The sequence below is a fragment of the Lontra canadensis genome, unplaced genomic scaffold (genome assembly GCF_010015895.1).
Source record: "Lontra canadensis isolate GAN:19392208 unplaced genomic scaffold, GSC_riverotter_1.0 scaffold124, whole genome shotgun sequence".
NCBI lineage: Eukaryota > Metazoa > Chordata > Mammalia > Carnivora > Mustelidae > Lontra > Lontra canadensis.
In genome coordinates, this window is record NW_022631118.1 from 1675080 (window position 1) to 1698857 (window position 23778).

Below are 23778 nucleotides of genomic sequence, written 5' to 3' on the forward strand. Positions count from 1 at the left end.
GAGCCTAAGTCTCTCTGCTCAGAGTTTAGCCAATGTTTACGTGGGGTGGCGGGGGAAGGTCATAATTAAACATACACTAGTTTTAGACAGAATCTTTTGTCTTGATGTGGCTTGTAAGACTGAAGGAGAACTGAATTTTCCTGTCAGGTGATGGGCTGTTATTTCATTCACCTAATACCCTCTTAGGTACCATCAGAGGAACATGTCTGGCACTTAGGGAGGCTCAGATTTAATGGCACCCAGAGAACTTCTACATTCACAAATGGTGTTCTGCCTCCTTGAAGGCAGACATGGGAGAGGGTCCTGCTTGTGCTCATGAGTCCAAGAACACTGACCTCAGCAACTAAGCTCAAGAAAATGGTGCATTCTAGCTCAGGCAAACAAATGAGATATTTTTCTTTGCAGCCCCCTTCAACAACAAATCAGTGGTGGCCTGCAGACACCTCAACGCCAGCTTGTGCATGCTCCACTCTTGATTTCATCCCCCTCCCAAATCTGTTTTTCCACTATGTTCCTTCTCTAGGTGAATAGCACCATGGCCAGGAATGTTCCCAGCAATATTGTTTGCAGGAGCTGAATCAGAGAAACAACCCACACGTCCACCAGCAGGAGAATGAATCAACAGATGGTGATCTCTTCAAGCCAGGGAATATTATACAGCAATAAGAATGCATGAACTCCAGCTGCACATTGATGAGTCTGAGATACCTAATGTTGCCAGAAAGAAGAAAGTCTCAGAATGTTACATACTGTATGATACCATTTAAAAGAACTAAAACAAAAGTAAAACTAAACAATAGGTGTTGTAAGCATACACATATGAGATAAGAATGTTTAAAAAGAAAAAGCATATGGAGATTCTCTGTACTTTCTGCTCAATTTTGCTGTGGACCTAAAACTGCTCTAAAAAATACAGTCTACAGAAAAAAACACAAGGAACTGATAAACACAGGATGATCATTTCCTCTGGGGGAGGCAGGGGCTTGGGATGGGGATACTTACACAGGAATAGGCAAATTATTGGTGACATTCTAGTTCGTGGGTTGAATGGTAGGTCCATGCTATACATTGTATTATTGTATTATTAATGTATAATTAATTGTATTGTATTATTAATGTATAAGCTAACATATGCTACATAATTTCTTTTGTATGTATCAAATATAATATTAAAAGACAGAAAAAAGGAAAAAAATGTAGTCTCTGATCTGGCAATTTTGCTTCTTAGGAATCTATTCTAATGGAAATAACTGGAAATGCAAACAACATTTCAGTCATAAAGATGTTCATTACAGTGTTTTCCTTTTTAAATCATAGCAATAACTTGGACACGATCTGAATGTCCAACTGTAGGGGATTTGTTACATACATTACTGAGTGGTCACAGGATAGAATATCATGTTTTCAAATAATTTTTAATGACCGAGGAAAATTTCTTAAAACCTTAAATGAAAACTGTAGAGAGCTGCAATAAAATAGAATCTCAATTTTCATGACCCCCAATAAGGAATTTATTATGTTTATAGTATAGAAAAAAGATATAATATTAAAAATTATAATCATAAAAGATAGAATGTTCCCCAAATGACAATATTGGTGGGGTTAAGGTCTTTGGTTCTTCTATATAATGTCTATATTGCCCTGTTGTCTATAGTAAACATATTTGCAGGGAAACACGCTAGTACGTAGTACATTAATACAGGAAGACCAGCTTGATCATCTCCCAGCACCCTCATTGCCCCCTCCCCTCAAATGATTATCCAGTTGCCTCCTGAGGCTGGAGTTTAGTGTCTGATGAGCCTCTGTCAGCCCCTGTCGCCCCTCCACCAGGAAGCAAGAAGGGAAGGAAAGAAAGCCTCAGACACCCCTCACCACACCTGTCCCTTCCAGCTTGTAACCTCCTGACTAAAGTCCCCCCCTCAGTGTGTCCCCTTGCCCACCTCAGCCCAATCCTTCCTCCCCTGGGCCCATTCTACCTGGCCCCTCTTTCCAGGGCCACCTACTAGAAACAGAGGAAGTAGCCAATTCTCTGATCTTTGCATGGCTCTGGCCTAGCCAACCTCTCCACACAACTGAGGTCACCAGCCGCTACATGGTAGCATGGAGGGGTAGCCTCTTGGATGACTCCTTTCCAGATCCTGACTTGGGACCTACCAGGGACTCCTCCTTTCCCCCACTTCCCCTCTCCAGAGAAAGAAACCAGCCCCTAAGTGTCACTACCACATCTTCATCTTCTCCTGCTATGAAGCCACTTGCCTGTCAAATTGATGAGGCATGGCTTATTGACCTCATTGCCCCATTTTACAAATGGGAAGAGTGAGGCACTCAGAGGTAAGGCCATATATCCTAGTGCACACAGCTAAAGGAGTCTCACTCAGGATTTGAGCCTAGGTTGTATGGCTCCCAAATCTAGTAGGTTTTGCTGCCTCATGCTCCAGGCCCGCTGCCCCCATCAGTAAGCGCTCTGCACTTGAGCGATGTCCTCTTTGAGTCAAAAATAAATCGAGGCTCAATTCTGCTGTGCCATCTGCCACACTAATTCAGAGGCAGAAATGTTGACTTACTGTAGTGAGGGAATGCTCCCACAGCAGGCAACTGAGCAATGAGAGGCCCCAGACCTCCTGGGTTTCCCTGGCTGGGGGCTGGTGGATCATAAAGGCACGGGAAGGCAAGAGGGGCTGCAGCGGGCACAGTTCTCAGGAGATGGCTGGGGAGAGCTGTGGGTTCTGCGTCAGCCTGCCTGGACCAAAGCTGACAGCCTCTGAAGTGGGTGGCCATGGACAAGTCTTCTCCTCTCCCTGAGCCTCAGTTTCTTCACTAAAAGGAGTTGGAACATGTGATTCTTCCTAGACCCAACAAGGTTACATCCTATGGCTCTAGGTCTCAGGGATGGGGGTGCCTCCACATTCCTGGTCCTTTGGGGTTGACAACCATCCATGGGGAGAAAGGGAGGGATTCCTAGAGAGTGGAATTGACTGGCCCAAGGTCACATCATTCCTGACAACAACATCAACACAATGATAACAATAGTCCCCTATCTATAATGCACCTTCCCAAAGCACTCTCATGCCCATTATTTCATTCACAGTCTCCATTTTACAAAGGAGGAAACAGAATTAGAGAGGGAGAGAGAGTCCCCTAAGACCACAAAGCTGGTTTGTATCAGGGAGGACAGATCCACATTCCCATGCATCTGGTCCATGGAACTCCTAAAGTTTAGTCCCCAGTGAAGCTGTCCTCATAGACTTTCCTCCTTCTAAGGCAAAATAATCCTGTGCCAAAGGTGGGAGAGACATTCAACCCAAGAAATTTTCAGTTTAGGCATTTGACAAATATGTGTCCTGTGCTATAAGAATAGTTACAGGGCATCCCAGTCAGAGGGTTTGCCCAGCACCTTCCACATGTGTGGCACTCAATTCAAAGGCAGTTGGGAGGAACACTAGATGAGGAGTCTAGTCTTGGCACTGCCCCCCCTCTTAGCTGTGTGATTTGGGAGGACGGGGTTGGATGAGGCAGCTCACAGGGTCCTCACTATTCCAGGCACTGCCCTGGTCATTACTGGAAGTGCATCTGTCATTTCTCATTCATCTTCTGTTAGGCAGGAGAGGCCATGAGTGTTGGATGGCCAGGACACTGCTGGCTAGGCTCACTGATATACCCCAATGCTTGGCACTCATTAGGACCACGTTACCACTTGTAGATTGGTGGTGAGGTTTTAAGGAGCAGATCCCATAGGCATCTGTTTTGTACTGCACACAGGATGCTGGGAAAAAGCCTCTTGAGGCTGCCACGCATCAAATACTTAGTATGGTCTGTACTCCAAACCCTACGTAATCCCACTTAATCCTCATAATGACACTAAGAGAGCAGAGATGTTGCTGTTGTCCTGCGCATAATCCCCAGATCTATCTACTGTGCTGCAATTTCCCCCACAGCATCTGTATCTCTTTGCCTGAGGGCCTCCTCTGATGAGCAGAACATCTACAAGTTCTAAAGAAGTAACACCACTCCCCCAACTGTAGCAGCTCTCAGCTAATGAGTATTGGGAGTTGGAAGCTGATGTATAAATACCCCAGCTCCCCTGTTCCTAGGGCAGGAAAACTATGAGCTGTGGGCTCTATTCTGGTTCTTAGAATGCTCAGTGTGATTGAACTTCAGTCGCCAATAGTGATAATTAACTTGCTTGAAAATACCCCCGTCCCTTTCCTGTCATACTTCTCCACTCTCTTACTAGCATTCCTTGCCTTCCAAATAAATTGTTTGTATTTGAATCATTGTCTTATGGTCTGCTTCTGGGAGAACCTAGTCTGAAACGAAAGGCACTAATATTTCCACTTTGATGGAGGGTAAGCCAATGCCCAGAGAGGAGTAACTTTCCCAGGGTGACACAGAAAGTCTAGATCTGAACCCAGGACTGTTTAACCTCCGATGGTTTGTTTTGATCATCACATATGCCAGGAAGAAAGAACTAAGTGAGATCGAGGGTCTAATGAGAGAATGGCTATGAAAGAACATTCACTCCCTCACTCATTCACTCACTCATTCATTCAAAGACCTTTTTTTTTTATAATTTTTTTAAGATTTTATTTATTTATTTGACAGAGAGAGATCACAAGTAGATGGAGAGGCAGGCAGAGAGAGAGAGAGAGAGGGAAGCAGGTTCCCCGCTGAGCAGAGAGCCCAACGTGGGACTCGATCCCAGGACCCCGAGATCATGACCCGAGCCGAAGGCAGCGGCTTAACCCACCGAGCCACCCAGGCGCCCCATTCAAAGACTTCTTATTGAAATCATTACTTCTCAAGTCCTGAACTGGGTGCTTGGGATAGACTGGTTAAATCCACTCTCTCTGGAATCTTGGGGACCTGGGCTCAAATCCAGGCTTTAATGATGTTTCAGCCCTGTGATACAGGCAAATAATTCAATCTCTCCTGGACTCTGCTTTGTTGTATGTCAAATGGTGCCTATTGCACAGGCTGTTGGAAGGTTACCCAGGCTCACACATATAGATAAGTGCTCACTACACGTTAGTTCTAACGTGATGGTGAAATCAGAGCTGAAAACTGGGAAGTGATATGTGGCAGCTATACTGTCAATTTTAGCATGTCATATCACTTAGGCCAGCCAGGGGTTAAAATGAATGAGTGGTGGAGAAGTTTAAGGTTTGCATTTCTCCCTATTTTCCTTCCTCTTTCCCTCTCTTCCTTCTTTCCACCCTCCCAAGTTCCATGCCCCCTGCTCCTTGCTGGGCTGGATATGGCTCACCCTGTTGGGCACTGGGACACAGAGATGATAAGACTGTCCCCAGGGAGTTCCCAGGGCCCAGGGGAGTTGGGGTGATAGATAAGGAGACAGTCTAGCTCAGTATGGTGAACAAAGGCCAGCATAAGCACAAGGGCAGAGGAGCATAAGGAGGGGCACTGGACCCTGCCTGGTGATACTAGAGTTGAGGGGAGTAAGCCACATGGCTCACAGAGAGGTTAAGTCACCTGCTCAAGGCTCCCACAGCAAATAAATGGTACCTCAGGCTCCAAATCCCATGGGATTGTAAATATCCTGCTATGTGATCACACCCTCTTAAGAGCCCCGTGGAATCCATAATAACAATGACTTCTATTGCCAAGATAGGTCTTGGGGACTCAGCCCAAGGGAGCCTTTTGTGGTAGCCACAAAAAACCCCAGGGTCTCTGAAGTCTCAGTAGAAGGAGCAACTGAAAAGTGGAAAACAATATGAAAGCCACCAATATTTATTTCACAGGGAAGCAAGGAAAGCTGATAAGACATATTAACTTTCTCTGAGAATTAGAAGCTGAGCAAATAGTAGAAATGTGACAAGACACTTCACTGAAGAATAAGAACACTGAAGAAAAAGTTGTGCTTAGAGCATTTTCCTCACTGTAGACCACTGTTTTTCTTTTCAGTCTCCTCAAGATCATGTATGTAACAATTTATTTTTTTCCTGTGTGTTTTTTTCTGTTAACAGGGAGAGACACTGGATCCTAATTTTATAGATCAGATTTTTGTTTGTTTGTTTTCAGAAAGCACACCATTCTCTGTGACTTTTTTTTTTTTTTTTTAAGGATCTTGTATAATCTGAGGTATAGATCTTTAATCTTCTGGGGTTAAAAACTTCTCCCTTCCAGAAGGACACATTCTCAATGTTCCAATGAAAGTCAGCCAGAACACAAGTTCTGATACACTGAAACTCATTTTATAGGAACTCGGTCGAGACTTAAGGTATCTATTCCAGGAACCCAGGCTGCCTGGTCAACATTGCACACTCTTCTGATTATGGCAAGGATCAATGTCGCCCCAAAGTCTACGAATGAGTGGCAGAAGAGTTTTAAATAGTAGGAAATCCATGTTGGGTGTGGTCATGCTACAGATGGAGGGGAAACATTCACAGTTGCTGTGAGAAAGAAGGAAGCTATTATGCCCAGTGGCTAAGGTCTTCTGCAGAGCAGAGCATAACCCCAATCCGGCCAGGCTGTTGGCAGGATATGGCTCACCCTGCTGGTCCTTTGGCTGAAAGGGGCCGTCTGGCTTTTCTAGACTTTGGCCGAGCAAGTTGAAGGCTCAGACACGGCTGAGGTAGGTGGGAATGCATGTGGATGCTTTCTTTTATGCCTATTTCTTTCTGGTCTGGGTAACACAGCAAAGTGGTCCATTGAAAAGACCCCAGCCAGAGGCAGCCACACGCAAAATCACCCAGATGACTATGCAAATATTTTTACTCTTCCTCTGCCCAACACAAAAGCCTCCTAGAGCTGAGCTCTAATCCTAATTAGTCGAGTACCTGATGGAAGCACAATTAGTGAATTTGATAAGGAAAATGGAGGACAGAGCCCACGGTGAACCAGGTAGTAGGGTTTTAGGACCAGGCAAGGCAGAGGGGAATGGTTTTTCAGCACAGTGTAAATGGGGCAAAAGTGCTGACTTCAACAGCTCAGAGGAGGATCTGGAATCACCGTTACTGTTGCTTGGAAGGCACAATCCTCAATACAACACCTTTGTCTTTAATACTCAGACTCCACGTGCATCCTCACATGCCCAGCTTTGGCAATACGAAGTTTTGTATAAAGAAATATTTCCCCGGGGCACCTGGGTGGCTCAGTGGGTTAAGCCTCTGCCTTCGGCTCGGGTCATGATCTCAGGGTCCTGGGATCGAGCCCCACACGGGCTCTCTGCTTGGTGGGGAGCCTGCTTCCTCCTCTCTCTCTGCCTGCCTTTCTGCCTACTTGTGATCTCTCTCTCTGTCAAATAAATGAATAAAATCTTAAAAAAAAAAAAAAAAGAAATATCTCCCCATAAATACACTTCTGTCTTAAGTGAACTGGTATTTAGAAATAGATTTTTCTTTCTTCCTGTCAGAAATCAGAGTTCAACGTTCTAGCCCATCAATGGGACATATTGCCCACAATTACATTTCATTTGGAAAAAAAAAGAGGTATTCTATTTACCCATTTTGCTCTGTCTCTGGTTCCAAAAGCTAGATAGGTTAGCTGTTGTGCATGTGGGAGGAGTTGGAGGCAGAAATTTGAGGGCTGGTGCAGAGAGCTGGGGCTGGGAGTGCTCTGCCCATGTGGCCTCAGGCATGTCTTAGTTTCCCCACATGTAAAATGGGGACGCTAGCCTCTGCCTGGGCTGCTGGAAGCAGGACAGGAGGTCCAGGCTGGGCCAGCTCTCCAGGGCCCTCAGCGAAAGAAACATTAACATTGCTTTTGAACAATGTCAAATGTTGCATAAGGAGGGTAGCATGCTTATCACAGGGCCTCATTTTGGCTTTCTGGAGCAATCCTGCAGTAGCATTTTAGCAGCCGGAGAGGGAACACCCTTCCCACGGGCCGCCACCTCAGTGCCGGGTGGTGACTCAGGCGCTGGCAAGGAACGTGGGCGGGAAACCACTTAGGCATCACCATGGAATCTGACAGATTTGCCCCCGTGAGCTGCTTGGTGAAGAAAGGGGAAGAAGGGGCCCCTTCTCCTCCTGCAAGGTGAGCGATATGTGGCGGGAACAGACTTCATCAGCTGAATCCTCTGACTGTCAACGTGGCTTGAAGCAGAAAGCCTAATGCCTGCCCTGGCCCAGGCTCTTGGGGTTTGGTGGGGGCAAACCCCACCTTGTGGGTGCTGCCCCTCACAAGCAGGTTCAGAGACTCTTCAAATACTTAACACTGGAAAAGCAATATCAAACTTCTCATTTTTGAGGCTGTCTATGCACTAGGCCTTCTACCAAAACTTTCGTGTGCTGTGCTTTATTCCATCTTCAGAACTCTGGTTCTTAGGCCCATTCTACAGATGAAGAAACAGGGGCTGGAGACAGGTTGTAAGCTGCCCAAGGCCGAGCAGGAATTCCAACAAAATCTGTTTTTAGTGCCCTGAAATGTGTCAGGAGACCCCCCAAACTGTTGTCTTTGGGCATGTAAGATGCAGAGAAATGTTCTAGAAATGTGGTTGCTGGGGGCTGGACAGATCAGGCCAGAGGCACTCATTCTTGACAGCTGCCATTTTTCTATGTGCTGTCTCATTTACCTTTCACAATGGTTCTGTGAAGCAGGAGCTAATATTTCTATTTCGCAGGTGCGGAGGCAGAAGCCGAGCTGCTGCCCAAGGGCATCTGGCTGGCCACTGTCCTAACCCCCACCCTCTATGACTTCTGGCCTCCAGCTCCACATCTGCGCAATGGGGAGATATGAGAATCACCCTTTCCAAAGACAGCAGGGTTAAGTGAGGTAACAGAAGGGAAATGCTTTAGAAACTGCAAGATGCCACGTGAATACTAAGGAGTATTATTATTTATGAAAATAGCTTCGCGGGGAGAGTCCAAATGAGGCTGTGAAGTACAAGGTTCTGGATTCAATCCTAGATCAGTTGAGTGCTTAGGCAGCATTCTTCCTTGGACTGGACCCTCCCCAGGGCAGGGATCATGGTTGGTTTGCCTCGGTTTCCCCAGCTCCAGGCTTGGCACAGAAAGAGTACTTGAAAATCTTGACTGAACTTGCAGGATTAATTAGGGACAGGGGAAGAAGATGGAGTGGAAGAGAAATAGAATTAAGGGCTAGAAGTGGCTGTAGGGAGATCAGAAAATTGACCTTCCAAATGGGGACAATTTTGAGAATGGAAAGGGTTACTTTTAATAGTTATGATATTAAATATCATGGCCAGGAGAGCCAGGACTGTTCTGGGCCAACCAGGGCATAGGGTCACTGTATTTGGGGATCATCTAGTCTGACCTCCATATTGCGAGGGAAACTGAGTCCCAGAGAGAGGCATGGAGCTGTCATGGACAGAGCCCAGGGCTCCCAGCTTCCCACAGGCCTGCTTTTATAAGAGCCAGAAAAGCAGCTCCAAGTGGTGAAGCTGCATCTCTCTGGAAGGAATTGGGCGTTATCGATATAAAGTTTCTGTTGGGTAAATATCAACACTTCTGGGCTGGTTACTAAGGGCCTGAGCAGTTGCTAAGCGGCCGTATGACCTCATGAGGGGCTATTGTTCAGAACTCAATAGGCATCCTTGAGTGACACTGCCCAACTCCCAAATCCCAGGGGCCCCTGGGGTTCTGTGAAAAGAATCCAGAGATTTTAATGCAGGAGCAGTTGACAGACCCACGTTTGTTTTCTTGGGATAGGGCATGGGGGGGCTGCAGCCTTTCAGAGCAAAGCACAAGAAGGCCTGAGCACCCAGGGAGAGCCGTCAGCTGACAGTTACTAGCGACAGAAACACCCCAGGAATAAAGCATTAACCCCACGTACAGTGCCTGACCCTCTGTAATCCACTTGAATACACATCTTCTGGTTTGTCTTCAAAGCAGCTGTCCAGCGGGAGGGCGGGGGGGTGGTCATAATGATCACCCCCATTTCAAAATACACAAAGCTGAGGTCCAAGAAGAAGAAAGAACTTGCTCAAAGCCTCCTTAAAACGTCTTATTTTTCCAGAGGGTGGGCAGAACAACAGCCACCTACAGACATCTGTGGAGCCTGTGACTGTCAGGCTACATGGAAAGGGGAATGTGAAGGTTTCCATCCACGGACCATGAGATGGGAGAGGATCCTGGATGATCTAGTGGGGAAGGGGGCATGTCATCACAAGGGTCCTTACAAGTAGGGAGGGAAGCAGAAGGGTCAGTATGCCAGTGATATGATGTGAGAAAGTCAGTGCTAGCTGGAATATAGACGAAGGGTCTACGAAGAACACGGCAGCCTTGAGAAGCTGGAAATCGGAAGGAATCATATTCTCCCTGAGAGTCCCCAGAACGGAACACAGGCCTGCCTTGATGTTAGTTCGGTCAACCAACACTGACTTCTGACCAAGAGAACTGCTAGCTGGTAAATTTTAAGCTACTTGGTTTGTGGTAACTTCTTATACAGTAATGGGGGTGGGGGGGAAGCACCAGAGTTAGAAATCTGAAAGGTTTGAGCCAAAAGGGGGGCCCCTGGGGATCGTTTAGCTCCTGGGAGTTTAGGAAACAAGAGGCCCAGAGAAATGAAGCAATTCGCTCAGGGTCACAAAGCAAGTGACACAGACAGCAACAGAGACCTCTGGGTGTGGGTCAGACCTCCCTGTGACCACTGAGACTGTCTGCCAAGGGGTGGAATCTTCTGGGCTAGATCTCTGCTGATTTTGCACCAACCAGCCTAATCAGGATCCTAGGCCCCAAGCCAGGCCCCTCTGTCTTTCTTGGCCAGAGGTAGGCCAGTGGCCCATTTTATGATAGGAAGGGGTCATCCTTCTACCATCCTTCTACCACCAAACAAGGTGGTCTGGAGCTGGAACTCAGCTCATGGCTTTGGAGCCTCAGTTTCCTTTCTTGAAAATGAGCACAGCACCCTCTTCATCAAATGGTGGGAATACAATGTGGAAGGAGAAGGCTGTGGCACCAGGCCTGGCACATAGTAGGTACTCAAGGCCTATTCTTCCCTGCCTCTCAGTCAGACCCAGGGCCTGCCCTAGGTCTCCCAAGGCTCTAATACCTCCTCCTTCCAAATTCAAGAGCCTCATTTCCAGAAGTGTCTTATCTTTGCCAGGCACACAGAGGAGTTTGATGAATGCTTTTGAAATGGACCATAGGCTCCATGCCTGAATGCTTCTCTCCCTCCTCTTTGCCCAGAAGGCTCCTACACATCCATCAAGGTCCAGATTAAGGGCCCCTTTTTCCAGGCAGTCCCCCTGACCCGTTTGCAAGCTCACACTCTGCTCTTTGTGCTAGGCTTCCAGCTACCCTGTGGTACCTGCGTTTTCGTTTATGGCCTAAGCCATGGCAGCAGACACACCTGGGTTCCAGTCCTGGCCCAGCCTGCATAATTCTGGGCCAGTTACACCTCTTCTCTTCTCCTCCCTTCATCTCCTCTGTTCAGTGGGCATAACCACAACACCACCATTATGGGGTTGCTGGGAGAAACAGGTGAGATGCTGTGTGGGACGGGACTAGGGCCGTGATGGTACAGGGTAGGCATGCAGCAAATGACATTTATTCACATTAAAATGGTTGCTATTTTGTCAGATGGCAAAACAGAGGTCCCGAGGGCAGGGATATGTCTGATTCATCTCTCTGACAGACCTCAGATCTTTACTGACCACCTAGGACATGCCAGGCTCCCCTCTAGCTCTGAGAGAACAGAGGTGAACCAGGCCCTTGCCCCCATGAGCTGACTATCTAGTGGCTGAAGAGACAGATGTTGAACCATCCACACAAATTAAAATAGGATGTAATGGAGGAGATGGCTGTGATGAAGCCCAAAAAGGCATAGCAAGGAGCCTGGAGGGAGTGATGGCGGGAGTGATGGGAGAGACTCTATTCTGGACAAGGAGGCCAGGGAAATTTCAACCCCCACGGGAGGGAGGAAATGGAGTGAGCTAGGTGGATGTATGGTGAAGAGCAGTTCTGGGGTGGGGACAGACAGGGCAAATCCCTTAAGAGGGGAGTGTGCCCAGTGTGTCTGAGAAATAGGAAGGTCACGTAGCGTATGTCAGAAAACATATGCAGAATTGAAATGTTACGTTATCTATACTATTTTATAAAAAATATTCACTTATGCTTATTTATTTATTCTTATTTTATTACTAGGAAACTCCTGTGCTCTGAGCCTCTTCCACTTACTGTCAGTGAACGCTCACAACGACCTTCCAGGGTGTACACGCTTGTCTCCATTTTGCAGATGCACACAACTAAGGCTCAGAGAGGGGAAGCACTTTGCCCATGGTCACAGAGTGGGCGGGTGGCTGAGTCAGGACTTGATCCCAGGACTGTGTGATGTTTCAGTTCCTACCTTTTTCTCCCGGGATTGCCTGGCTAGATGTGGTACTCAGGCTCCCCAAATTCCTGCCCTTCCACTCCGAGTCAGCCCCAGCCCCTGGGGGGTGGTGTGAGTGTTGGAGGGTTGACTTCCCTCCTTTGTTCCCTAGAACAGTGTGTGTGGCCTCCCAGCCTGGGCCTCTGCTCTGAGACATAGAGGTGAGCATGGAGCACAGGCCCTGGGGTGGGCCCTGGGGCCTCTGGAACACAGTTCCAGTTCCAGAGGCCCAGCACTGTTATCAGCAGAGGAGGTAAAGGAAGATGCTAGAGAGCAGGCAGATGCTCAGGAATGAGAGTGTTTAAAGATTTATAAAAAACATGTCAGAAAAGTCGAACCATTCTGCTGGATCTGCCAGGTCTCTCACCACTTGTGCAGCATCTGGGCTGCTGGATTCCCAGGGAGGTTGTGCCTTGACAGCACAGGGAAGGAGACAGGAGAACTTCTAGCAGGAGAGCTGACAGTGGGGGGGTGGCAGAATGAGCTCAGGAGAGACCAGGCTGGAGGGAGATGTGGGGCAGGAGGGGAAGTAGGAGGCATCCTTCCCAGGGAACAGGGCACTGGAGCTGGCCTCATGGGGAGGGCGGAGACAAACTGGATACGAGATGGTACCATGGGGCCTTGGTCATTGAGGGCTATGTTCAGGCAGGGAGATCAGTCAGAAGTGTCATCCCAGAGGATGACATTCTATTCCATGATTCTGTTCTTACCCTTCCTCCTGCCATCATTTATCTCCATGGCAGAGCAGGGGTTCAAGCCCAGATCGGGGTGAGGCCTATGCTCTTTCTACGTCAGCCTGCTAAGAACTGGGAGGTGGGTCCCTGTGGTGACAGGCCAGAGTGGTTGGGGAGGAGCTGGGACAAGAAGGTCCAGTGGCTGGGCGAGGTAGGCCGTAAAGCCGGTGGCTATCAGGCCACATCCTGGCTGAAGATGGGACTGCAGAGGCAACGTGTTGATGGAGTAAGCTGAGGACATTCTTCTCCTGTGCAGAAGTAGGAGTGCCAAGATCCTAATCAGCTAGCGAGCAGAGGACAGCGTGCTGCCTGGCACAGGGACGCCTATGGGGCTTCCACAGGCATCCGCGCCTCCTCCTTTGCATCAGAGCAGCCTGCATGGCCTCTGGGGAACTGCTTATCCCCCACTATCAGACTAGGGGGGATTGATAGGGCTGGTCCGAATTGGGCCTTTGCAGTCCCCACGCAGTGACTGGTCCATGGATATGCATGTTACCTTTGTACCGTGAAGAGTCAGCCTCAAGACTTTTGCTAAGACTCTAGGGAAGGGAGTGCTCTCTTTCTGCTGGGTGGCTGAACCGGCAGGACAGAGCCTGAAGCTGCTGGGGGTCCACCTTTACTACCACACAAGGAGAGGATGCCTGAGGAGAAAGCTAGCATGGGGGGGAGGCAGAACTGAAAGACAGAGAGAGGAGAATAGGTTCTGATGATGCTATTCTAGCCCCTGGATCCAGCTGTACCTGAAGCCTAGGACTTTTCAGTTACTCAAGCCATTAAATCCCTTTTGGGGCTTAAGACAGTCTGAATCACTTCCAACAGAAAGGCTCTTTTTTAATTTTTTAAATTTTTTATTTATTTGATAAAGAGATCATAGGTAGGCAGAGAGGCAGGCAGAGAGAGAGGAGGAAGCAGACTCCCCGCCAAGCAGAGAGGTCAAGGTGGGGCTCGATCCCAGGACCCTGAGATCATGACCTGAGCCGAAGGCAGAGGCTTAACCCACTGAGCCACCCAGGCGCCCCCCAACAGAAAGGCTCTTGATGTACGTATTCATAACTTTCTTAGGACAAAAAAGGGAGAATGGAATTTAGAAAAAGAAAAAAAAAGAAAAAGATGGATAAGGGGCACAGAGAGAGAATTTCTGTACCATGGGTATAGAGTTTCCATTTTGCAGGATGAGAAAGTTTCTAGAGATCTCTTGCACAACAATGTAAGTATACTTAACACTACTGAACTGTATTCATAAAAATGGTTAAACTGGCAAATCAAAAAAAAGATGGGTGAGAGGAGACAGTAGAAGAGCAGAAGGGGGAGGAGGGGAAGGTAGGAGAGGTGAGAGGATGAGAGGAAAGAACGAGAGAGGACAGTAACAGAAGGTGGCCCTGTGGCCTCCAGGAGTGAGGCCAGCTGCTCCTGTCACCTACTCAGCTATTTTTACACTGTGTGGCTCTCAAGGTAACTTCACACCTGTTATCCCTGCCCTTCAAACACTAATTTGTTTTCCAATATTTTAGAAATGCTTTTCTTCCCTGCTTCTCCAGGTTGCTCATTTTTTTGGTGGGGGGGGGGCGGGTGAGGGGGAATGCCAGTTTTCCTGAGAGGAGTGAGAAGTCAAGCAACAGTAACCATTGTCAGGTGTGATGCTTTTGTTTACAAACACCTTTCCACTTGGCATCTTACTGAGGCCTCTCAAAATCCTAGTGAGGTAGATGGCAAAGTTATCAGCCCATTTTACAGATGAGCACCTCCGGGGCGCAGACAGGCACCATCAAGGCTGACCAGCCTGGGAAGCTGGGGCTTGCACCCAGGTTCTCAGACTTCCAATCCTGCTCTCCAAGAAGATCTGGTGCAGGGGTGGGGCCGGGTGGCAGCTTGCAGAGATTCTGCAGAACTCACCAGCTTCTCAAGATTCATGCTGGGCTTGATTTGGAAGAAACTTCAAGGAGGCACCAGGCCTGCAAAAGACATCTCCCCACAGATTCCCCGAGGGGCTCAGGGGACAAGTCCCTGGTATTCCATTTCCAAAGCAAAATGATTTAAAGATGCAGCAGGCAGTTCAAATGCTGGGAATCGCTTAACACTCTTCTTTTCAAGTGTCCGTGGAGCGATTTGGTTCCCATTGTGGGAGGAGTCAAGTTGCTCGGATTTTGAGGGGCTGCCGGCAAGAACAGCCCGGGTGTCTGGCAGCCTTTGATCAGGGTGCCTTTAGCTCTGACTTCCCACACCTGAACAGGTGGTCTAGGCCCTTTCAAATCTAGCAGGCAATTAAATTTTCACAAAAAGAAGTAGAAACTCCGGGGATAATGAGATGGGAACAACTCAAAGGCAGCAGCTAGGCTTCCAAAGAAACCAGGGAAAACCACTGTGCAGTGGATGCCCTTATTAACAAGGTGTCATGGGCAGACCCGGATGGGGGAGCCTCAGGAGTGGGTGCTCTGGGAGAGTCAGGACCCGCCCTCCTCAGAGGAATGCAGTGTGGCAGGGGTTCAAGAGAGGGGATGACCAGCTGTGGCATCTCACCTAGGCTCTCTGAGGCATTCGGAAAACCAAAGGAACCTCCCCATGGCAGGCCCTTCCGAGTGCCAGGCCTTCCCAGTTGAAATTCCAGCACCTCCGACTTCCCACAGCCCCAGCTGAGTCCTGTCCTTCTCTCCAGCCTGCTCCTCCTCCAGTCTTCCCCATCTAGGATATGGCTTCCCTAGCCAGTCAGCTGCTGCCTGCCATCCCTCACCTGCTCCCAGTCAGCTCACTGCCCAATCCTGCAGATCCCCACCTCTCTTACCTTTATGTCCCCTCATGGTCACCATCCTCATCTGTACCCCCAACACTGTGTGTCTGGACAAACGCAGTACTTTCCACCTGGTCTCCTAGCTTCTACTCTTGCCCCTTATGGTCCAATCTGAAATAAAAGGGTTTTCTAGAAGCTGGATCTTTCACACAAAGCTTCAATCCTTCTCTGGCTTTCCTGCAGCTAGGGTGAAGTTCAAACTCTACACAGGTCCTGCAGGTTCCTACCTTTCCTCCTCATGACACCATTTCCTGCTCCCAAGGCTCTAACTATACTGGTCTTTCTTCAGGGTCCCCAGTGCATAAGAACGACTCCTACCTCAGGACTTTGAATGTACTGCCCCCTCTGCCTGGACCACTTGCACCCTGCTTTTTTTCTTGACAATTTTTTTTTAAGATTTTATTTATTTATTTTCCAGAGGTGGGGGGAGGAGAGCACAAGCAGTGGGAGCAACAGGCAGAGGGAAAAGAGGCTCCCCGCTGAGCAAGGAGCTGGATGCAGGATGCTGGGATCATGATGAATTCTGATGAATCTGTCTGATCATCCAGGACTCCCTGTGCTCACACAGCATTCTATACACATCTCCCATAGCCTTTACCTGACATGGAAATTGTGCCATTATTGGTGTGATGATTTGTTAGATTTTTGTCTTCCTCACCAGGCTGAGAGAGTTCCTGGGAGAAGAGAGCATTTGTCCTGTGTACACCGCTATATCCTCCAAACCTAAGGCTCCACCCAGCATACAGTGGGTGCTCAGCTGATAATGGGAACGAGTGACAGAGAGAAGCCACCTGATCTACAGAGCCTGGCTGGAGTGGGGTTTGTCCGTGGCTGCCTTTTATGGTTTCCATGCTAAGTGTTATATGGCATCACAGTGGTTAACTCCCCAGGAGTCTCCTGATGTTTAAATAAGCAAATATCTGCAGTGTCTGGCACAGGATTAGAACATGTCCCCTGGTAATATCACTATCCCCATTTTACAGATGAAGAAGCTGAGGCTCACAGAGGTGAAGTGACCTGCTTGAGGTCACATAGATAGTGAGTGGCCAAGTTGCAATTTGAGCCTTTTTGACTGCAAAGTTCCTGCACTGAACTACCAAGCCATCCTGCATCTCCAGAAGCATCTCGCATAACAGCCACACCCTTGTGCATTTCTGGAACACGTTTTCATGAGAGGCTCAACAAAACAACATCCCCACTCTTAAGAAACTCAGAATCTGGGGTGGGTGGGTATGTGAGGTTCACCAACACGTAAACAGTCCTAGCACTACATCCTGGGAGGTACTATAATATTTTTGAGTGCTGAGGGCTAGGGACAAAAGTCTTCATGGAAGAAAGACCACTTGAGCCACGTCTTGGGATGTCTACCATGGGCCAGCACCCATGAGAGGTAGTTCCAGGCTGGAGGGACAGCAGGAGTGGAGGCTTGGTGGTATGACGGGGATGATGAGTAGTTTGGCATGGCTGAAGGCTTAGGCATGAGCCAGAGCGCAGGTGGGAGAGTAAGTTGCTGTTCTCAGTCTCATAGCTCACGTGATCTCATGATGAACTGCCCCCACTGTGGTGGGGGTGCTGCCCCATTTTCCCTTCCAGTCCATAGAGACTCTCCTCCTGGGCCTTGGGGAAGGAGGGAAGACCCAGCAGGCAACAATGGCTGGATATCTGATTCCCCGGATCACCTCTTGCCCACTCGCCGCACCACCCTTCTCAGTCTTCAGTCCCTAATCTCTTCTCAGGAGCCCTGAATCCCATCCAATCTGTTTTTTCCCTTCAGGAAGAGTAGAAAGGTCTGGGCTTCAGTGTGGTCATTGAATTAGTACCAGTGTTAGGTAGATACTCAAGAATCAGTCAAACATGCAGGTACTGGGATATTCATTGTAACACTGTTTCCGACAAAGAAAAATTGGAAAAAACTAAATACTCATCATCACAGATTAATTAAATAAATTATGGAATACCCGTCCATACATTCTATAGTGAATATGCTTGTTTTTGCATTAGGTAGGGCTGCAATTACGTATTTTTGCACAATAAATACGGTTTCCCTCTGCTTTGGCTTCTGGGAAATCAAAACCAAATCTGAGGCGTACATGCTGGGAACTAAGCTTCCAGTGCTTCCGTCTTATCTTCCTACCATTATTTTCTGATTCTCCTGTTCATTCCTCTTCTATGTTGTTGCGCTGTACACAAGGCTGGTGCAAATCCTTTCTCTCTTCTTTTGATTGTTAGTGGTACAAGCACCTGATATTGAGGGGTTGGCTATGGCTCAACATGAAGCCATAGCCAAGTTCATCCAAATCTCACATCAACCCATGAGGAAGAGACAGTCATCCACCACTTCACACATGGAGACACTGAAACCAGAGACGTTAAGTCACTTTTGCAAGGTCAACTACTTAGCGGTGGCTACATCGGGGCTAAGTCTTGGTTTTGCCTGACCCCAGGATCTGGAGTCCTAACCACTCTTCCACACTACACCCTGATAAACTGATAATCCAGTCACACCCCGGTGGAGCCACTCTGACCCTCACTGTTTGGGTGGCCATCGTATGTGGCTTCCCCCTTCTGCTCTCATTGGCAAGACGTCCAAGCATTGCTGGTTTGGGGTTGACCATGCAAAGTCTAAGAATTAAAGCCATCTCGGATCTGGGGGGCCCCCAAGTTGTTCTGATAGGCTGCAGGAAATACAGGGGTGGCAGGGACCTCACAGGGCATCCAGGCCAAACTCCCTCCATCTCCAGGGAGTTTTTGGACCTTGACAAGTGATTATCAGGCTTTCACTTGCACACCTTTTGTAGAAGGGAGGTCACCAGCTATGAGGGCAGCCTCTCTACATTGGCTAGCTCAGACTATTTGGAAATCTCTTCCTTACACTGAAATTTGCCTCCCTGTAACCAGAGGATCATTAATAACAACAATGAACTAGAAAAGCCAGGCCACTGTGTGTGTATGATTATCTCACTTAATCCCTGCAAACAATTCTCCAAGGGTAGTATTAGCATTCTTGTTTTGCCAACGAGAAAACTGAGCACAGAGAGGCTAAGCAACTTGTTCAAGGACATGCAACTCCTAAGTAGTGGAGGCAAATTTTGAACTAAGTCTGCTTATGCTTCTTAAAAAAGGAATACTGAAGAGATTTTATTGAGAGGGTAGGCTATAAGAGGTCACTATTTTAATTTTTTTAAACTTGACATATACTTCCTGTTCATTTCAGGTGTGGTCATAGTGATTTGCTATTTTTATGTATTATGAAATGATCCCGATAAGTCCAGTTGCCATTGGTGTGCTTATGCTTTGACTTCCACCTGTGAAGCCCAGTTCCACACATGGCAGCCACAGCAAACAAGCCCACGCTTCTGACCAAGATGGTCCTTCAGATACTTGGAGGCTAATCAGTTCTATCTCTTGGAGAGGGGAGATATGGTAAGGCAGGGACAGGTGGAAAGTCAGGAATGGATATAGGGGGATAAGCAGCAGTTATAGGTAATGACACACAAGCCCCACAGGGAATATGGTTCCATAGGGCTGCCACTCTGGAAACTTCCCTGGAACCCTGGTGAGAATGAAGTGCCAAGGATATAGCCAGGTATCCATTTCAAATCCAGCCCTGGGTCTGAGACTTAGAGTCTTGACCCTGCTGTCTAGAGCCAAATGGATTTGTACATTTGGAACAGACTCATGCTTACCAACCTCTTAAGGACTGATTAAAAAGGCCCATGGGGTGGCAGCAACTTTTTTGCTATTACTAATCCCTGGGTTGCCTCTCTGTCCTTTAAGTGACTTCAGTTCTTCTATCACCATGAAACTAACTCCCTGCATTAAGTTCCCTCTGTCTGAAGTACCTGCAGTGGCTTCTGTTGTCCCTATTGGCCTCCTGCACCTCCATGTCCACACTGGCACTAAGTGGGCTCCACGAGTGGGCTGTTAGCCCAACAGCCTCTCCCACTCTCCTCAACAATGGGGGGCATGTCTTGCCAACATCCTTCTGCCTTCCATTCAGCCTTGGGTCCAGTACTGCCCTCTTCTCCTAAAACATTCCCTCCCCCTCCCTCCCTCCCACACTCAGATTCTGGTGTGAAAGACTTTCTGTTTTGTAATTGCTTCTACAGGTCTCTGATCTCTTTTGACATATACTGATTTTGTGGCCAGACCCTCATTGTTATGGGAGTGCCTTACTGATACTTTATGTACATCCTTTAAGAGCAATGGTGATGATGTCTACCATTTCTAAGCCTCTAGCTCATACCAGGCATGTGCCAGGTGCTCTATGGGCATGATCTCATTTGGTCCCAGTGATGACCCTGCATCCCAACAATTCCCAGAAGTGACAGATTTCCTGTTGTCCTCCCAAGGTCATTTTCCTCTTCTCCCAAGGTAACTGAGATTTGCCTGGGCACATGGCTTCTGAGAAGGACAACACTTCTCAGCTTCCCCCACAGCAAGATGTAGCCATGTGACCTCATCCTCACTGAGTGGCATATGAGTGGAAATAATGTATTCACTAGTATTCTAGTAATGTAGTCTAGACTTGCTTAAAACCTTTGGGTATGTGTCCTCTACCTGGTTCCCCTTCCTGTGAGCTAGAAGATGATATGAGCCAGGTGATATGAGCCCCTCCCTGTGAGCCAGAAGCTGGGACCCAGCTTCACCCATGCAGTTGAGAGCAACATTCTAAGTGATGGCAGAGCAATAAAATAGAGGGAACCTGGATCAGTGAGGGACCTCAAGAAATAGAGAATCTATGTCAGGCTAGAGCAGCCAACTGTTACCCTAGGAACACGTGATAGCTTGATTAAGCCACAGTATTTGGGGTTCTCTTTGTTATAGCAGCCTAGCATTTATTGTCCTAATACATTTGATGCAGGCAGCAAGGTTCAGGAAGAGGATGTGACTATGTTCAAGGTCACACAGATCTGTGATTTTTTTCTACTCCTCATCTCTCACATGGGCTTAGTCACTAGGACCTGGCAACTCAAATTCTGGAAATCTCCTGAATCCATTCTTGATTCTCTGCCTCCTAGGCTGCATCTCTGTCATAATTCCTCATTGACTGACACACACCAGCCTCCTGTTGGGTGGGCTTCCCCAACACCTGGCCACTACATTACCGGGTAAATTGTCTTTCTAAACTCAGAATTGGTGGTGTAATTTCAGCCTTAAACAATATCCTTCACCATCTTTCTGGCTGCCTGAGGATGAGGCCCAGGCTCCTGTGGCATTCACAACTGGTCCCTGATATTCTTCTCCAGTTCCAGCCCAGCAAAGTAGGAGTGACTTAGACAGACCTGGGTTCAAATCTTGGCTTCACCTATTCCTAGCTGGTGACCTGTGCAAATTAGTTAATCAGATGTAATGCAGTGATTAAGAGAATGGACTCTGGAGTCAGATTGTATGTGTTCCAATCCTACAGTGTAGCTGTGTGACCTTGTCCAAATGAGTAAACCTCTCTATGCCTCACCTTTCATCTTCCCTCACTTCGTCCATCCATCCTTCCAACTAACCACCCACCTTCCCATCTGTTCATTCACCCACTCATTTATGACCACCCTCTTAATGTGTCTGTCCATCTGTCAGTTCATCAGTTCACCATATCTGTCTGTATACCTATGCACCCATTCATCTGCCTGTTTATCCACTTTCACTCATCCATCCATTCATCCACCCACCCACCACCCACTCATCTTTCTGTACATCTATCATGTCTATCCACCTACTCACCTCTCCGTCTATGCATGCACCTGATCCTCCATCCATCTGCCCACTTGTCTGTCCACCCAAATGCCCATCATTCATTATCTGTTATCTGTTAACACCTACTATTCACCTGCTAGTTCAGTGAGAGAAACCAGTTAAACAGATGACTTCAGAGGCCTGGAGTAAAAGCTCATGCTCATGCTTATGTCTGAGGTCCCAGCTGATGAGGGGCAGTTCAGCACCCACAGTCCCGTTTCTGTCTGCTATGCCAGTGGTTCTTGGTCCTGTCTTATCCAATACCCCTTTTACAATCTAGAAAGCAAATGCACAGATAACATAACCTACCAATACACATAATTATAGAGAGGCCTATAATATTCCCACTGTGGTAGAGAGGAGAAATGAAAGGAAATTCACCTATAATAACACAGTGGGCATTTCCATGTTGCCCTGCCTGCGCACGGTAACATCAGAAGATATAATAAAGCAGTCAGATGATAGGTCCTACTTGTGATGAAAAATTTGGATGAGAAGACAATGTTCAACTGAGAACTGTCGACTCTTTTTCTTTTTTTTACATTTTGAAGTGAGGGCTAAATAAATATATTCATAGATGGACACTGCTTCGCTGGAAATGTGACAGTGCCTAAGGAAGACAGGGCTGCTGTATCAATATCACAAATACCACAGGTGATATTGCTGGCCTGGAGCTTGAAAAAGGAGACAGTTCTTCTGAAGTTATGAACAAAATGCAGTACAGTTTTCCCCTGATATACTTGGTAGTTTCATTGCTGGAAATTCCAGCATATATTAAATGTCAATATGTAACCCAGAGTGAGGTTCTGGCTTAGACATGAACAGATGGGATTTTCTCCACCATGAATGTCCAATAAGACATTCAATGCTGTGTCAGACTCAGGATAGGTCTTCACTGTGCACTGTCTAGAACACTGCTGATCTTCACCCACAAATGCCAGCAGCCCCCAGGCTTTGGGACAACCCAGAACCACCCACTGCCTCTCTCACCGCCAGACCAAGGCCCCTCTTTCCACCGCTGCTTCCTCCCAGCTGGAGTCTCACAGGGCCAGGGACCCAAGGCTTATTCTGTGGCCTAGGAAACTTCATCTTAGCCACAGCTGATCAAAGACCACTGAAGTACAAATTGACCTTTTGGAATTTATGGGCTATGTGTTGCAGCAAAAGTAGACTTGCAACTGGAAGTCCCAAAGCCAGTCTCAGCTGGGTGACCTCAGGGAAGTTTATTGACTTTTCTGAGGCTGAGTTTCTAGAATCACCAAGCCAAATAACATTTCCTGTGCTAGGAGGAGGTCAAATCAAATATGCATTTGCTAATCAATTTTCTTTTTTCAGGCGGATTTAGGAAGCAAGGTGGTGGGAGAAGGCCCAGGAACCCACCAGCCTGGCTTTGCAATTCAATAGACCTGCTTATCAGCTGTGTGGCCTCAGGCAAGACGCCTGACTTCTCTGGGTCTGTTTCCTTACCTGTAAAATGCAGATGACTACAGTGCTCCTTTACAAGACAGATGGGAGATTTTTCATGAGAAAACTCAGGCTATATGCTTTGCAGACGTGCTTCAGCCTGGGCAAGCCCCCCTTAAATGTTAGCTATATTATTGTTATTATTACAAATATGAGGAATACGTGCTGGGCTTGGGGAAACAGGACCTGGTGATAGAAAACAATGACCAGACTGTGCCTGCCTGCAGGCCCAGACTGTGTTTCATCCCCAGCACCTGGTAGATGCTCAGGGAATGAATGAATGGTTAGTGGTTCCTGGAAGGGATCACTGAACTGTAGGATCAGTGAGGAGGTGGTGGATTGTGTGAAAGGGGGAGCACTGACTGCCTTCTGAGAAGAGCTAAAATACTATCTCCTGTTCGGCCAACTCCAAAAATGACCCCTGCTCCCCAGGTGAATGGAAGGCTAGATGAAGAGGCCCTTTGTTGCTGGGGCAGGGCTCTGCCCCTCAGGGGGTCATGCAGAACCAAGGAGGGTGGGCTTGGCCCTTTATGGGGGGCTGGGGCCCAAGGCTTGGGCCATGGCCCCAATAGTACAGGTACAGAGCTATGGCCGAATGAGAAGCAGCCTTCTTGCCTCTGCACAGCCCACAGAGGGGAGACTGGGAAAGGTGGCTGGTGCTCGCCTGGACCACGCTACCAGATCCAAGTCAGCCCGTTCCCACTTTTCCTCTGCCCACACTCCAAAGTACGAATATCAGGAGATGTTCAAAGCAGGCTGTGCTTTCCAGGCCTCTGG

The 23778-nt window shown here is 47.8% G+C and overlaps 1 protein-coding gene across 2 annotated transcripts in view; it reads right to left on the bottom strand.

The window, feature by feature from the left end:
- ATP2B2 (ATPase plasma membrane Ca2+ transporting 2) overlaps positions 1-23778 on the bottom strand; it is a 363982-nt gene that overhangs the window by 201956 nt on the left and 138248 nt on the right. The window lies entirely within an intron of this gene.